Consider the following 15,993-nt stretch of genomic DNA (forward strand, 5'->3'; position numbering starts at 1 on the left):
ATGAAAAGCAGACTTTACACACTGGAGACACAACACTTTTTACTGCCTTTGGGACATAAATCCTCACAAATTCCCAAGCTGATTCAACAGGATTTTTACCCACCTCTCACAATTTACACTAACTTCAAAATTAACTCTGAGAAAAGAGGCCCAAGTGATGAGGAAATATCAGCCATCAGGATGTTACTCAGAGTTGGTTTTGATTGAAAAAAAAATCCCATAATCTCTTACACTTTATTGAAGAATCACAATCATAATGACAATCATACAGCTGAATGTTCAACAAACTGAAAAAAGAAAAACTGGAAAAAAAGCTCTATGTTAAAAAAAAACTAAACCTTGTTTCAGTCTCTGCATTAAACTGACCATATCAATGCTTTTTTTTGCAATGTTACACAAATAACAGTGATAATTAACAAATGTTGAAACATTTAAGATATATTACTTCAACAGGTAAAATTAGCTGTTGTAAAGTGCTTAGAAATAATTATAAGAGTGCAGGAAGATGACTGCAGCACTTAGAGCCAAAAGAGGCATATGGCAGTTAAAAAAGGGCATATGCCATTTGGGAACCAGCATATGCCAGTTGGGTACTGGCATATGCCAGTCGGAATAAGCATAATGCAGTTGGAAACTGGCATATTCAGTTGGTAACCAGTATATGCCAGTTGGAATATGTACAGAAGGGGGCAGTAATCATCTGGTGTTTTTCAACTATAAATGAAGAAGAAGTATACAGATGGTGGTCACTCGCAAACCAATTCATACTGTACTACTGACAATACAATGCCATTTTCGGAACATTCAGTCATATTGTCAAAGCCCAAGCAAAATGACAAGATATGGTGGAATGACTGTTAATGTTTTTTTCCAATATATGACACATTTAGAGCTACATATATACGCTTTACTTTTTCATGACTGCAAAAACATATTGTCAATAAAACCAGATTAGAATATTCTGCTCCCATGTTGCACCTTTGCTGAAACTGACAATTTTTTTACTGGCATACACCATTTTCACTTGGTATATTCTGGTTTCCAACTTACATGTGCTGGTTTCTACCTGGCATATGCCATTTTTCGACTGACATATATCGGTTTCCAACTGGCATTTGCCGGTTTTCAACTGGCATATGCCATTTTCCAACTGGCATATATTGGTTTCCAACTTGCATATACCACTTTTCTGGCATTTGCCACTTCTCATCTGGCATACAGCATACCATTTTTCAAAACTGGCATACCATGTTTGGCTCTAGCTGTCTTGTAAATTTCTCCACTGTGAGATAAAAAAATTCAATCATTTAAGTCAATCAATCAATCAATCAATCAATCAATCAATCAATCAATCAATCAATCAATCAATCAATCAATCAATCAATCAATCAATGTGACTCCAAGATGACTATTCTGACTGAACGATCACATTTTCTTCTCTTGTCTGCATCTCACAAGGAGAACTTGCACTTTTTTGGCCACTGTCTGTCAAATATTTTAGTATGTTCTGCCAGTCAGCATCGAGCGGCCATCTCCACAATTCAATGCTGCTCCGTAGATCCCATAATTTTTAATTTCAATTCAGTTTATTTATATAGCGCCAAATTCACAGCACATGTCATCTCAAGGCACTTTACAGTTCAACCAGATCATACAGTGAAATTGATCCAAAGTTTTCTATCTAAGAAAAACCAGTTGATTGCATTGTCTCATTGACTCAAATACAATCGCTCACACTAAGCATGCTTGTAGCGACAGTGGAGAGGAAAAACTCCCTTTTAACAGGAAGAAACCTCCAGCAGAACCAGGCTCAGTGTGAGCGGCCATCTGCCGAGGCTGACTGGGGTTCAAGGAGACAGAAGCAGAGACACAAAAGCAGCTGCAAAAGGCAGCCCCGTCCATGAAACACACAGCCCGGCAGACGAGCTCCGAGCCAGCTCCCATGTTAGAGGACGAAGAGAGCACATCCACTCAGTCACGGTCAGAGAAACAGGACCACACTGGAAAACAGGCCGATCTCCAGCATCTATAAACAAGGGTGTTGATGGAAGCAGCACAGCTGATGTTTCTCTCCAGGATGGCGTCACAGCTAAATAGGAACAGGAACCATAAGAGGCTTTACCTCACTGGAAGTGATGGAATTTTGCATGTTTTTCCAATCAGGGCTCAAACCTTTTTCACAGAGAGACTAGCAGGCAATGTTCTACTGCTCCAGTGCAGTAGAACATTGCAACAACCATCTAATTAAATTAAATGGTCTATGACATATTTTCCTTTTTATTTCCATTTATCGGCATACTTCATTAGAGTACTCAACATCAAAGGGAAATAAACTGCTATAAAGTGATATTTTGGTTTGTAATGACCCGGCATTAACAACAACAGGAGCTGTTTTCAGCCCTCTATGTAATGTCTTATAAAAAATTATTACATTATAAATGTGAACAAGTCTCTTAAATCATATTTTGGATTCATTCAAGGCTTAGCTATGTTTATATGAAGTTGAGGTGTATAAAAATATAATAACTACCAAGCCTTTAACATTACTGTGGATTCAGTGCTTAAGGAGATTTGTAAGAAATTCAGCAATTTAGCAAGGGATTTAAACTCCGAATGATCAGAAGATTCAAGGTTGCAAGAAGTTTGAGATGCATACACAAACTAACAGGATGCATACAGCCTTGGTCATATCACACTTTTCTGTTCAGTTTCAGAAACTGAAAGCCATCAGCAGCCTACTCAAACCGAAATAAAAAAGCTGATATGTCTTTTGAGTGTGAAATGATTTGGTTTACAGGGGTTGTACAGAAACTTTGCTTAGTTATGCTCAAAGATCAGAGGTGTTTATGGAGATGCCAACATGCCTTTAAATTTGTGAAGTCCCACAGCAAGAGATGGCTTAGCATAAAGAGCGATGCACTCCAAGGCAGCATATACACTTGAGGACAATAGTGTTGATCACGGAAACTCTTCAGAATTCATCAGTGCTTGGAAGTGTGATTTATGTTTGAAAGAACATATTTCACAGAGGAGCAAAGAAACACTGAAGGGTGCTGCAGCCGCAGCCTGGAGGCAGGGGTTCCCCTTTTTGAAGTTTCTCTAACACACATCATTACTGTAATCCAGGGACGTCTCTGGGAGCGTTTTCAAAAGAGCTAGTTGCAGCTGGGACATTACAGATGCCTCAAACGTGTTTGTGTGAAAATCCTTAAACATGAGAGAGAAGGCTGGAACACAGTCTGCTCTGGGTTCAACACACTGGCCATGTCACAGAGAAATTAGGCATCGATATAAACATCAACACACATTTCTGTAAAGACATTTTTTGTCAAGCTTTTTGTAGTGATACACACTAAAACGCCATGATATGGTTTCATTAACACGTTCATATGTTATTTATCAGTCTTCTTTGTGTTCTACCTTGCTGGACAGCAGCCGTTCAGTGTAAAAATGGTAGTTATTCTCTCATTAACATAGAAAAGATACCCACACAAACAGCTCACTTTCAATGTCTGCCTTCTTTGCTTAGACAGATGTATGCAAATGTATCATTGTGGCTCTTTGAGTGTGTGCTTTTCACACTATTGTTTACTTGTTAATCCCACCAATCCATTCACCAAATGCCCTTGTAGATCCAAACAGGTTTAGTGTGTATGTGCATGTACGTGCACAAGGCACATGTGTTTTCATGAACAGACGGTAGATGCATGTCTGTATTGTGTCTGACCCCCTGCGGACCACCAATTATACTGGTGACTCTGCCAAGCCACCCACCCATTTAAATACAATTACATTGACATCAAACATCAATAAAAAGGATTGTTGTGCCATTTTAATTGAAACAAGAACCTGAAATGTATCATCAGAGCTCCCACTAACTAACTGATTATATAGATTTTTCTTTGTTGTGTAAATTAAGATCTGAGTATGAACAAGGTCACGAATCTTAATTTGACTACTGCAAAACATCCGTACAATGAATAAGATCATTACAGTATACTCCAGTACAAGTCGTAAACACAGGCTCTTCAAATTTTTATCATGTGTATTTTTAAACAATTATATAAGAACATGCAATGGGAAACTCCATAAAAAGCAAACTTTATAATTATAAGGACAAGGAATTGCTTGTCTGTATGGAGTTATCTTGTTTTTAGAGAAAACAAAAGCATTCAACTTTTACTAAATCAAAAACCATAATGAACTGTGTATGCTAAATGCAAACTGAGAATCCCACTATTATAATCTAGAGTAGAGAATAACAACGTGATGCAGAAAAGAGAACAATAGATTTTTCTTTTTAATCCTGAGAAAGAAGAGCGAGACAAAATCAAAGTGCATTAGCATAGCTACTCTTTGTCTGGAGTGTGTGCCTTTACCCCCTCCCATCTAACAAGCATCCAATGCTCTGCCTGACAGAGATAAGGTGTGTATATGAGTGTGTGTAGTGCTTGTGCTTCTCCCTTAAGGATTATAGTTTGACAGAGAGATGGATGTTTCCTCAAACACCAGCTGATTGCTAGTTACAAAACATATAACAGCTGAGTGGTGCTGAGTGACCACTTGTCAAAGCATGAGGTGGAGAATGCTGTGAGCTCTTTGATCTTATACAAACATATAGTGTACAGTCACCTTTGAACCTGGTTCAATCTGATATTTGTCAAAGTCTAAAAATCATTTGATACAGGTAGGTTTTTATGGAACCATATTTTCTGGAAAATTTCAGCCTAAACTAAAAACATCATCAGCAAACTCTATGAATGGCATGTGACAGCAAATCGGGAATAACAACATAAACATTCACACATCCAACTCTTTCTTCAGAAAAAGTAAAGATAACCTTAAAGGGTTGAGAGAGGACAAGTTATTGAGGAGGAGATGCATGGCCAACCAAACTTCGGTTTTTGCTTGATACATATACACTCTGGACATAAAATTAGATGTGGGGACAGAATGTCTGTATCTTTTACACTCCATGCGGCCTTTACACGTATTTCAATATTCTGGCCGGCTCCTGGGAGGCATGTGAAGCACAAACCACAAGCATACTCCATCTTGAAGTCAAATACTGTGTTCCAAGACAGACTGAGCTCTCCCATGTAACAAAGTGACACAAAAATCTCAGTTCTTCCTATTTGTCTTTTTATTAAGAACTGAGGGCAATGGAGGACTGATGGAAAATCTTAAAAAAATTATTTCGTAGAGATTTTAGACAAAGAAAACAACAGTTATTATACTTGTAGAAAACGAATGGTTGTTGTTAACATAAAGTTAAAAAGTGTGTAGTTTAATATGGCTAACTGACCGAGCTAAAACAGGCTAACCTATCTTTTACAGCTAGCCACAGCGCTACCCAGCCCTGTACATCATGGTCTTGCAGTTATTTTGTTCACCACAAGAATATTTTTTCAGTTTTGTTATCAATCAGGTAAAACATCAATGATCATTAGACACGCTAACACTACAGATGCTCCCAACTTGACACACAGACGCTGCATTATGTTATTATTATTGTCTGGGCAACCACAATGTTTTATTTCATGTGGCAACATTCAGCCAATCATATAGCGCATCATATCTGGCATCTGCAGGCCCCGAGCAGATCTGAGCACCCGAGCTGTTGCTCGTCCGCCATGGTTTTCAACGCCAAGCTGTCTGTGTAGTTGCAAATCTCCCTAGGGTAGGAAATTGTGTGTGTACAGTGAGGTATGGAAGCTAAAATTAAGTGATTTTGCCACCTGGAATGTGCAAACTCATCAAACATACATATCACTTGAGGCCACCATCAGACTGAGCTGATTGGAGAGGGGCCATGGTATATGGTTTGCTTGAAAAGGAGGCCAGGCATAAGACCATTTACGCTGCAAGACTTAGAGGAGCTCTACTCTTGGAGAAAACAAATCCAGAAAACTAAATTTATTTTCCTACTAATGTTCCAACATATTCTCATTATCAGTTCGTATGAAATCCTACGAAAAGTTATGCACAGTATTTCGTACGTTTTGGACATTTTTCCTCGAAAAAACAGATCAGTGTGCATGCGCAGCCAGACAGACGAAAAAAGCAGATCCGCAGACGGACGTAAAACTGGGAAAAAGAGTGCAATAATTACTTCTTGATGTCTCTCACTAGGTTGCTTGCTGTTTTGTATCTTAGGGTTAGGGTTAATTGTATGTTAAATTCTATGTTATTGAATGGTGCGTAAGATGCGCATGCGCAAGGATATGTTGTCTTGAGGCAAGACGTAAAAATACGACGAAATACCACGAAATACCATGAAATACCACGAAAAAACGTCAAAAACGTACGAAATTACGGTGCATAACTTTTCTTACGATTTCATACGAACTGATAATGAGAATACACTGAATGTTCACATGCTTGTATTACACCGACACATTAAAAGATGATCATGTTTTTGTTTTTGATTGGCTCCATAGTCAGTTAATCCAGACAGATGGACTTGAAGTGCTGACAAATAACATATGTCTTCATTGTATAACAAGGGACCTCTTAGAAGTGACACTACACCCTCCAGGTCATGCCAAGTGTCATCTCTACTCCCTTTTTTAAATTCTTCTACCTTGTTTTCTCCTGCAGAGTTAAAGACATTGAGATGACCTTGTCAGCGTGGTGTTTTTTTTTAAGACACAGTCCTTACTTTCCTCTTAGCTTTCCAATTTAGACAGTACATTCATTTTTATTAGAAGTTCTGTCAATAGCGGCTTTGAAAGGGACTCAACTTTGTAGGGTTAGGACAAGATTTCCAGGAAGAGAATTTAGATTTAACCAAATCCTTCTGCTGCTAGTGCTTTAAGACATTTGCTGCCTCCCTACCAAGTCCTGTTTGAGCCCCTACAACAGAAGGAAGACACCATTTCATCAATGGTCTCAGGATGAAGAATTGCTTAGTGCATATATACTATGAATAAAAAATTATATTCAAGGATAATTTTTTAATGGTCATTTATATAAATTTATTAAAACAGTGTTTTTGAAAAGGATACCCTGGTATGTGTAAATTTTCTGCTGAGAACTCGAGTCTGTTGAAATTGTGTGTTAATACTTTCAGAATGTGACATTAAATTTCATCATCTAATTTGTCTTGCTATCCTAAATTTTTACAGCAAATGTATAAGTAATAAGTGCCATTTTATTGTAAGGCTAGACTTCTTGGTTTGTGTGATGATGTTATTCAGAAAAAAAAATAAAAATCTCTGCAGTGGTTGAGATTAATATCTGTGTGCAGCAGAGCAGGCACCACGGCTTTAAGCCAACTGTCCCTTCTGCTCATGTAGTCAGGGCCAACAGCCAATTAAAGCCCTTGTTCAGGTCCAATTAGGGTTATTGGTTGCAGTAATACTCGAGTGAGATGGATGCTCTGAATGGAAATATGGGGGATTTATTTTTCCTTTTTAAACTACACAAGCACCAAATAACCTTCTCCTTCTCACTGGCTGTTCTTAAATGTGTTGAAATAAGATGACTGATTAACTGTATTCTAGCTGTATTTCCCTGGTTACTGGTTCCAAGTTTATATGATGGTCATGTTGAGCCGCCCTTGTGAGCCCAACTGGCTCAGTTTTCCTGTGGCCGGGGACAGGTTGACACTTGCAGCCAGGAGAAATAGTGAAGACCCATCAGTCTGCAACTCAAGCCAAATAAGCCCTCTGCTCAGCAGCCAAAGCCAAGCAGAGGGGTCAGGTCGGGGTCAGGGGGGGTCACAAAATGGGTTATAATTCAAAAGACTCCCTCAGTGACCTAGTGTGGTAAATGTCGACAACCATGGACACACATAGTGTAAGGAGTGGCCACCTTGTCCAGCAGTGATCAGTGACTGTAACTGATTCTGTGTGCTGCCCAGAGCTTTATTTATCACCTAATTTGACTGAATTGAGCTGAAAGAAAAGTCAAAAGGAAAAGGTTCCAGATATCTTGATGGACTCAACACTATCTCCTAAAATATACACAACTTTACTATCTGTCTAAGCAGAGTGACTGTATAAAGAAATCTTAAAAAAAAATAAAAGTGATGAATGGTGATGTGCAATAAAAGACACGATGAGGAAGTCTTTTTGGATGTTAATATCCCTCCCTTCTTCAGGTGTCCTGTGAAAGCAGCATTAAAAAAATCCAAATTACAAAATTTCATTCTTTAACATTTCCCCTTTTTCCACACTTACAATCACAGTTTGCGGGACGCCACAGTTGAATAAGAATAACTTGGATTTCACAATGCTCCCACGCTATGAATTCCTTACAAATAACTTTCAGGGCCCCCACAGTGATAAAGTAATTACTCCATCTCTCCTGTTGGGGGCTTGCAGGACTGCAGAGGGCTTAGATAATCTCGTAAACAGTAGTTGTGTAGAGCTGTGTAGCCGTCTATTATGACCGGGAACAGTAGCGTAGATAGAAGCATTTATTATCTGAGACAGCAGACGATACATTCTCATTCTGTGATACTACTGCTGACAGACTCAGAGTGATCCATCTTCACCGCTCGAGTGCAGAGAAGATAGAGCGACAGATGGGGAGTAAAAGAAGTACAGCAAGAGTGTAAGGACACTGACAGGACAGAGACAGAGAGGAAAAAATATAGAGGGTGATTAAATTAATGTGTTCATGGAGAGGCTGAGGATGTAGAGAAGAATTATTATTTGTCTGGACTGCATTAGATCCCCCTCAGCTTGTCGAGGTCACAAACAATCAGGCATACTGTAAACACTGGAGTAGGTTTTCAACTGGTTGATATAACTGACAGGGAACCAGTTCACTGTTGCCTGAGGAGGAAAATAACGGAAGGAAGATGAAGCGATTTTATTGCCAGGCAGTTGTTTTTACTGCTCTTAGTTATATTTTACTTTAAACTTACAGTACACACATTTTCCTTGGATTTGTCAGTGACTTTATAGAAATAAATAATATCAGGACAAAATTATATTTTATTACTGTGAGATGGGAAAAAATGGATTTACTTTAAATGTAAAACACATTTGATATAGGTTTAATGTCATGGTTAAAGTAACGTAAACCATGGGGCGGAAGTAGTTACTGCCAGTACTATTAAAAACAAAATTCTATTGGCCCATATAAGTTTTTTACACTTTGCTTTCATTTTAAAACAATATAACATTTTGTGATATAGGCCGACATAGAAGTATAACAGTTAAATTACATTTTTGTGTTTTACATTTTGAGCCTTTAACTTTTTCATTTTGATTATGTGGAACAGTGGGTAGCACTGCTGCCTTGCAGCAAGAAGGTTCTGGGTTCGATTCCCAGCCCAGGGGTCTTTCTGCATGGAGTTTGCATGTTCTTCCTGAGCATGCATGGGTTCTCTCCCGGTACTCCGGCTTCCTCCCACAGTCCAAAAAACATGACTGTTAGGTTAATTGGCTTCTCTAAATTCTCCTTAGGTGTGAGTGTGCGTGTGAATGGTTGTTTGTCCTGTTTGTCTCTGTGTTGCCCTGCGATGGACTGGCGACCTGTCCAAGGTGTATCCCGCCTCTTGCTTGGGATAAACATGATGGAAAATGGATGGATGGATGGGCTTGATCATACAATTTACAGAGAACCTTTAAAACTTGCCTTATAATAATGCCTTGGAAATACAGAATTTAGAGAGGAGTCTAAGTTTAAAGTGCACCAGACAGTGTGTGTGAGATTTAAACATTATAGACCAGTTTCGCTGAGCATTTAGATTGCAAACTGGGCTCTGAATTTGATGGTAAAATCAAAGGCAGTAAAACCTGCTGGAAATGCGTACTGCACCTAATTCTTTACAGGTACGTAGCAGCGGACTGTTGCGGCTTACATTCCTCCCTGTGTACAGCTTGTTATGATCTTTAGGTGTGTCTTTCATTTGTGTTTGTGCAGTCATCTTTTCCTTATTTTCAATACATGTTCTAAAGCATATTTAGATAAAGAGTTAATTTCCCCTTTTTAATTATGTTGGTGTTTTAATATTAGTTTATTCCCTTGGGCTCGGTTCTTATGTTCATTCTTCTGCTCGTTTCTTTGTACAATGTTTTTTTTTTCTTATATCAGTGTTAATCCTATTCCTTTTTTAAGTAGTTTGTGTCTTAGTTCAGTTACATTTAGTGTTTATTAATCTTCATACCTTGGGTTTATCTGCTTTCTCTCTGGCCAAGCTTTTCCATATCCCCTCCAATTAGTTAATGTGGTCTTTTTTTTCCATGTTCCACTTTTATCTGGTTTGTTACTGTTTTTTTCTGAATCTTCTCTCCATTTCTTTGCGCAGTCCTTTATCTGCGCTCCACATCCTGGTTGCTGGTTGTTCAACACATATACATTTTCTGTTTTTGCTATGAAAACCCTTACTATGCTCACCCAAGGTCCTGTCTGCACATTATTCCAGCCTAAAACCTAGAAGCATGAATTTTTAAAAATTTCAGACAATAAAAGAGTCATACTGGCCAGTGCTTAGAATGAGGCAAATATATTCTGATCTTGCTGGTCTAGCAGAGCTCTACAACCTGCAGCTCAGGAGCTTGCTCTTTGGACAATGGCTCATAATAACCCAAAGCAGGACTCATAACTTTTTTCCCACTGTTTGGGAAAACATATGAACTGCTACTCATTTTTTTAGGGTGAGTTTTCACACTTTTTATACTTGATAGTTTCTTCTATCAATTCATGCGTGAGAGTTGGGAAAATGTGGATAGGTTGCCATTGCATCACAGAATGTTTAGAATAATGTTTTTTAATATCTACTAGGTGCAACACTAAACCATTGATAGTAACCTAAAACTGTTCTCGGACTTATACGAGCCAAAGGCATGCAATTAAAACTAGCTCCTTTCTCATTTTTAATCACTGAAGTCAGATATCTTCTTCCCACAGGAAACGCACAACCCCGCAAATAAGCAGCATATATTTAGAGTAAATTGAATTTTATGTATTTTTCAAAGCTTCATTCAGGTGTGAATGTGCTGCAGCTCCTTTCAATTACATCTTGACTAAGGGCATATCCATAGGGTAATTCATGATCACATCTAAAATATATATCTACATGCATTCCAATTTTTTTTGCTCATTTAATAAAGTCTACTATCCCAAAAGGTCTAATTTATGAATGTTTTTGTAGACAACAGCTATTTTACAAAGCTGACTGACAATTCTGACTAAGGATGATCAGTGGTGCTGCAAACAGGGATAGAGATTTAAGTCTTGGTTAAGCAGTTTTTGTAAAGAGTAAACAACTGTACAGGGAAATGGACAAGGCTTCCAACTACTTTAATAGACTAAGCTGGAACCAGCAAACATAAATTATGCATATATGGGGTATAATAAGTATTATTCACTACATGGTGAAATGTATTGAAACAAGACAATTAGTAATGAGATTACTAAACTTTGGATGGTCTTTGGTCTTATACTACTGAATTAAACCACTGATTTTTACCCTTTTTGATACTTTTTTCCAATTACTACCATGCATTTCTTCCTTATAAACCTGTTTCTATGATGTAGTTTGTAGTATCAGAGCCATATCTGGGCCTACTTAAGTGATTTAACAGGTGAAAGCAACTGTTAGCAGGCTGAAGCTAGATGTGATTGCAGCCCGAGAGATCTGAGCTTGTCTCTTTTATGCCACAAGAAAGTGTTTATCATATTACTTAATGAGATTTAGAAAGTAGTGGCTGTATTTGAGAAATTGCTTGAAGCTTTTGTGTTAAGAAAAGCTGAATATAACTTATATTCTACTTTTACTCTCAGGAAGGAAGCAAGCTTCTAAGAAATAATATGTTTTACAATGATTTGGACGGGACTGTTTGTTGAGCAGCGTTAGCCTTGAGTCAGGTGAGAGCTGGCAAATGCTGAACCTTTTATTCATCTCTTCACGTTACTGGCAACTCAGTAAACCAATATCATGAAGGACAAGGCTCTCCTGGCAGGATACCTGCTGCATCTTCAGAGGGAAAGTAAGAGAAAGAGTGAAAAATGCATTAATACAAAGATAAATAACTGGAAAGTTGGCAAACTAATAATGAGCAGGACAAACCAAGGACAATGGAACAAATCCAGGTGATATTTTTACTTGTATTTTTTACAGCAGAAATTTGACTCAGAAAGAGAGCAAGCATAACCACAGAGAAAGCTGTAGCTTATTATCAGTGTGCAATGGCAGATGAGAGGAGATGCAATTAAAGAACAGCCATATGGAGGATCATATGGTCATTTTATAATTAGCACTATTTTTAAATAACACGCAATTTGCCTTGTATCAAAAGAAAAGAAAGCAAAGTCTGACTGTTTAATAAGTTTTTAAGTTGAAAAAAAATTATTAATTTTATTTCATCAAGTAGCAGCCTAATAAGCCATATTTAATAAGAATATTAACTCTAATTTATTTACAAATTATCCTTCAACACTTGCCTGATTGATCTGCATCACCCAACTGCTCCCCTGAGGTCAGATACTGATAATGTTTTATCTCTCATTTAAACTTTAAAACTGCACCTCAACTAAATTCCAAGTCACTGCCTTAACATTTACGGAAATGAGGTCCAACTTCTACTAAAAACATGAGGAAAGTAAAGCTAGACAGAAATCTCCAAATCCTCTACTAACATATTTAAACATATTTGACATTTAGAGAATGTAATAATTGAAATAAAGTCAGATACCTGGTTGCAAAAACTAGATTAGAAACAGCAATCCATTTATTAATAGCTACAATCATCCATTTCCCAGAGGCAACGACCTATATGAGGTAGTTTGTTCTTATTTACTGCATAAACCTAAACATGATTTACTTGCAGCAGTCTGGTTCCTTTGTGCTGCTCTGCTCCTGTATCCTTGTCATCCACAAAAGGTCACAGCTACATAAAATGACAATGGTGGCTACATTTTCACCTAAGTGTTCTACACATGAGGGGACACCCTGGAGACAAACCTTACAGCTGTATCCTAAGAAGAAAAAACAGGTAGGTAATTCCGTAGCAGCCTTCTCTACAGCTCAGGCTCTGAGTTCATTCTTCACCTCTTTTTAATGTGACAACAAGCAGCCTGTTTGAATTACTTTTATGCTCACAACTCACCATAAAAATCTGACAAGCTTCATGTCTTAATTAACAGGACTACTTCAGTTTGCTACATTTTTTTCACTCTCAGTTGAATTTTTGAAAAGCAGTTTACATCGTCAGACTCTTTATAGAAGGAGATAAGATTTCATTTTTTTTAATTATATTTAGTTTTTATAGAAAAAATAAACAGTGAAAAGTTTTTACAAAGGCTTTCGGGAGAAATCCAGTCTAATATACAAACTAAACAGTTCTAGATAACTGATAACTGACAAAAAGTGTTTCCTCATGAAATAAGTTCCTGAAAATAAATATAAATTTACTTAAAAACTATTACATAACAATTTCCACAGACTCGCCCCCCCCCCACGCACCTCCTCTGCCAGGGTTCTGAGCCATTCCCAAGGTCTTCCCCCGGTTGAAGGTGCCTTTAACTCTTCCCATGGCACTGCATGGAAAGTGAGATTTTCGTCCCCGTAAACTCCCGCAGATCTCCCTGATTTTCGTCAGTTTCCGACAATTTGCAACCCGCGCTTGTCCGCGTTTGTCGTGCCACAAATTGTCGGAAACGGACTCTGACGTATGTGGAGAGCGATCAGCTGTACTAATGGCCCTAATTAGCATATGAATGCAGCAAACCCGTGCGGCTGGCCAGGTCTGGCTTGAATAACCTACTCAGTATTGGCTGAAACCACTATTTTCAAACAAGTGAAATCGCTCGTGATTGGCAGCAAAACCACACGTGGCCACGCCAGGCTTAATTTTCTTACTGAGTATTGGACGGAACCACTTCTTTTTAAACAAGTAAAGTCGCTCGTGATTGGTTGGCATATATATATATATTTACATATAAATTTACATATATATATATTTATAAATATATATTTATTCATTCATATATTTATTCATTCATATGCTGTGTATTTATGTTATCCTACACTACTACACAATTATTAGGCTACCATCAAGGACATGAATGAATTTATACAGGAAATGAACATTTGCCAGGAAGCTGTTTATGCAAAGAAAGAGCTTTATTAAAACACACACAACTACATACAACGCGTATCCAAACACATGGGTATCTAAAAATTACAACTCTGTGAACGGTCCGTTTGCTTCCTCGGGGTTGGAGGTAACTGGCAGCATTCCCTCCGAGGCGGGTCCGATGTGCAGACGCCTACTGTGCGTGGCCCTGTACTTCGGCATCGCTTCTAACTGGGACTGCAGCTTAACACAGAGTTCAGTGAGATCCGGCCTACGAAATGGCGGCGACCGTACAATCCATCCAGAGACACCGCCAACGACGCCATCTTCTTCGTCGGACATGAGGCCGACGGTGGCGGACTTCCAGAGTTCCACTTCCTCATCTGCTAGCACACTCTGCCTCGCTTTCAGCAGCTGAAAAACAAAACAATGAATCAGCGCACTGCGTATGGACACAACACATCTATCAATGCACCTGAAAAATAGTCACCAAATAAAGTCTTACCCTCTTTCTTCTAGCCCGACTCCGAGCAGATTGCTTGGCAGCCTCCGCACGCAACGTGTTGGCTGGCTGCGTATATCTGAAGCTCCTGCATACCGTCTCAAAATACGTCTTACAGGCAGCTGGAAAACAATTAAATGAGAGTGGTATGAATAAAAAATCAAACGCAAGTCACAGTAACAAGGAAGGAGAAAACATTAAAGCAAGTCACTTACACACAATGTCGTCTTTATCATCATCGTGCAAATCTGGACTTGCTGATATGGCTCCGAGCAAATAGGAGGTCTGTGAAAACAAAATGTACAGCTATGGTCGGTATCTATCCGTATCCATTTTCTTTTACCGCAGAATGAAAGCATATTCTTTAAATCTTACCCTTGCTCCGGTTCATAGCGCCTGCAATTAGTCTCTGAGTTGTGAAGACGGCGTACTGCTTCCTGTGAATCACAAAAAATACACTTTAATTAAGCTTGTTCTTGCAAGGATACTATTAGCAGTAGCTTTAGGCTAGGCTGTTATTAGCCGTAGCTTTAGGCTAGGCTGCTATTAGCCGTAGCTTTAGGCTAGGCTGCTATTAGCCGTAGCTTAGGCTAGACTGCTTTTAGCTTAGCAGGCAGTAATCGAACATATATTTACCGCTAGCAACTCTTCTTTGAGTTCGTCTTGTTCAATGCAGAGTCACCATCGCGTCCAAGAGGAGTTTTACCCCGAAACCCCACATACTCCGCTCCAGACCGCCTGCACAAAACAAAGCATACATCCTCCGATGTGGCTCCACACCGCTCCGCTCTGAGTTTCTTGGAGATCGTAGATAGCATGCGCGAGATGAACCAGGGTTTCCGCGGATCAATAAAAATAATTAAAAATTCATTCATTAGGGGGGCCACATGCCGAAGGCATGGCCCACCTACTACTATCTCACATATTTATTCCGCGTATTATTTTTATTATAGCTTATAGTTCTCCTCGCCACCAAAAACTTCGGCGCGTAACTAGTCACGCACCATTCGTCGGATCGGGCCCAAAGTTGGCACACGCGTCGGGACCAATGGGGTGATGTGTGCTTGTATAAAACTTTCTCATTAGTCCGAAGGTTCGCGAATTATTAGCGAAAACGTCGCAAAAAAAATCCCATAGGAAATGAATGGGGAGAGGAAAAAAAAGCATAAAAAACAGCACTTCACTGTGTCGGCATACATTCATGTAGAAAAACAGTTTAAAGCTCAGTTTGTAGATAAATCCTTCGTCTATTTAAAACTGAAGACGGTATGTTGATAACTGCTACGGTTTTTGTATAATCAGACCTCAAGCGCCACAAAGTTTTAGCAAAATCCAGCCTTCTAGAGTGGAGCAACTGAAAATTTAGAGTGTGAGGCAACCGTTTTTTTAAGACCAAAAAACATTTTAAACTCGCCCTCACGGCCACATATTTATAGCTAGAGTCACCATTTTTGG

Source organism: Cyprinodon tularosa, unplaced genomic scaffold, assembly GCF_016077235.1.
Source record: "Cyprinodon tularosa strain WSP-4 unplaced genomic scaffold, ASM1607723v1 ctg291, whole genome shotgun sequence".
Classification (NCBI taxonomy): Eukaryota; Metazoa; Chordata; class Actinopteri; order Cyprinodontiformes; family Cyprinodontidae; genus Cyprinodon; species Cyprinodon tularosa.